Raw genomic sequence first — 2,224 nt, 5'->3', positions numbered from 1 at the left:
TCTGGTATGTTCCATCAACGTGGAGTGCCCACTCCGGGCTTCTATTTCTTGATGATTATCAATGTTTAACCACAGGGCAAGGAGTTGTACTTTATAGTCAGCGTATCCTCCCTGTGAAGGTCGTGATGTCGTGTGATCTCCTCGAAGGGGTCATAAAGTGAGACCTTGGAGGATGGGGGCTGGGAGGCGGTGTGACCAATGGCCCGCAGAGGAGGAATGGGGCCCAGGCCCAGTGCTCCCCCACCGGCCGGCCTGAGTCCATTTTGCCAGCGTGCGGGCTCGTGCTTTTCCACGCACGGGCCCAGCAAGGATCGGGGCTCCCGTGGCACAGATGTGGAGACAGGAGTGGAGTGAGGGCAGGTGTCAAGCCCAAGCTCTTTTCTGAGGGAAGCAGTGGAATGACAGTCTAGTGGAGAGGAGAAGAGACCCAGCAGAACCCGGGGCTGCACGGAATACCGACTCCCCACATTTGCGTGTGTGTGTGTAAGACAGAGAGCAAAAGAGAGTAGGCATGGGTGTGCCATGGCACACACGTGGAGGTCAGCGGATGATTTTTGGGTATCGCTCTTTGCCTTCCACTTCCCTTGAGCTGTGTTTCTCTCCCTTTCCTTCTTGCTGTTCTTTTTAAATTATTTATTTGACAGAGAAAGATGGAGAGGGAGAGAGAGAGAGAGAGAGAATGGGCGGGCGCATCAGGGCCTCCAGCCACTGCAAACAAACTCGACTCATTTGCCTCCTTGTGCATCTGGCTAACATGGGTCTTGGGGAATCAAACCAGGGTCCTTTGGCTTTGCAGGCAAATGCCTTGACCGCTAAGCTTTCCCTCCAGCCCCTTGCTGTTCTTTTTTTCCACCTTTTTTCTTTTTTTCTTTATTTCGAGTTAGGGTCTCGCTCTAGCCCAGGCTGACCTGGAATTCATTCTGTAGTCTCCAGTGGCCTTGAACTCATGGAGCTCCTCCTTCCTCTGGTACTACACTTGGCTCAGCCCCAACTTTTAGAATGCACTTATTTAATAACCATTGAGTACCTGCTGTGTGAATATGCAATGAACAAGACGAGGATTCTACCGCGTCCTGCAGCGCAAACTCTGGGTAAGCAGGAAAAGGATAAGCAAATCTAGAAATGAGGTAACTGCATTTCATGATAGTTCCTGTGAACATTCAAACATAGCAATCTAGAAAAAGAGATAGGGCCAGCGGTGGTGGCGCACACCTTTAATCACTCGGGAGGCAGAGGTAGGAGGATCGCCATGCGTTGGAGGCCACACTGAGACTACATAGTGAATTCCAGGTCAGCCTGGGCTAGAGCGAGACCCTACCTTGAAAAAAAAAAAAAGAGAGAGAGAGGGAGAGAGGGAAAGAGAGAGGAGCTGGGGAGATGGGTCAGTGGTTAAGGTGCTTGCCTACAAAGCCTAATGACTTGAGTTCAGTTGCCCAGTTCCCACATAAAGCAAGATGCACAAAGTAGCACACGCATCTAGAGTTTGTTTGCTGGTGCACCCATTCTCTCTCTCTCTGCTTGCAAATAAATAAATAATTAAAAATAATAAGAAGCCGGGTGTGGTGGCGTACCCCCAACAAACATATTTTTGTTTAAAGAGGGCCAAAGGCCAGGCCTTAAGCACTCTACTTTGTTTTTTTTTTTTTTAATTTTAGAGAGAGACAGAGCTGGGCATGGTGGTGCATCCCTTTAATCCCAGCACTCGGGAGGCAGAGAGAGGTAGGAGGATTGCTGTGAGTTTGAGGCCAGTCTGAGTCTACATAGTGAATTCCAGGTCAGCCTGAGCTAGAGTGGGACCCTACCTCAAAAACCAAAAGAAAAAAAAGATTGAGAGAGAGAATTGTGACAGGGCCTCAGCCACTGCAATTGCATTCTAAACACTTGCGCCACCTAGTGGGCATGTGCAACCTTGCATGCACCTCATTTGTGTATCTGGCTAACGTGGGATCTGGAGAGCAGAACATGGGTCCTTAGGCATCAAAGGCAAGTGTGCCTTAACCATTGAGCAATCTCTCCAGCCCCCGTAAACATATTTTTAAAGGTAGCCAGTGGGGAGCAAACCCAGTGACCAGGGAAATTGGTGAGAAATCAAGTCAGAGGGTCACAGGAATGAATCACACAGAGCCTTGCAAGCCGCTGGCTGGCTTCTGTCAGGGAAGTAACATGATCTGATCTGCATTTGTCTAAGACTGCGTGGCCTGCTGAATGGAAAATGCATTGTAGG

This window comes from Jaculus jaculus, chromosome 10 (assembly GCF_020740685.1).
Source record: "Jaculus jaculus isolate mJacJac1 chromosome 10, mJacJac1.mat.Y.cur, whole genome shotgun sequence".
In the NCBI taxonomy this organism is placed as follows: Eukaryota; Metazoa; Chordata; class Mammalia; order Rodentia; family Dipodidae; genus Jaculus; species Jaculus jaculus.
This window is presented reverse-complemented; position numbering follows the sequence as displayed.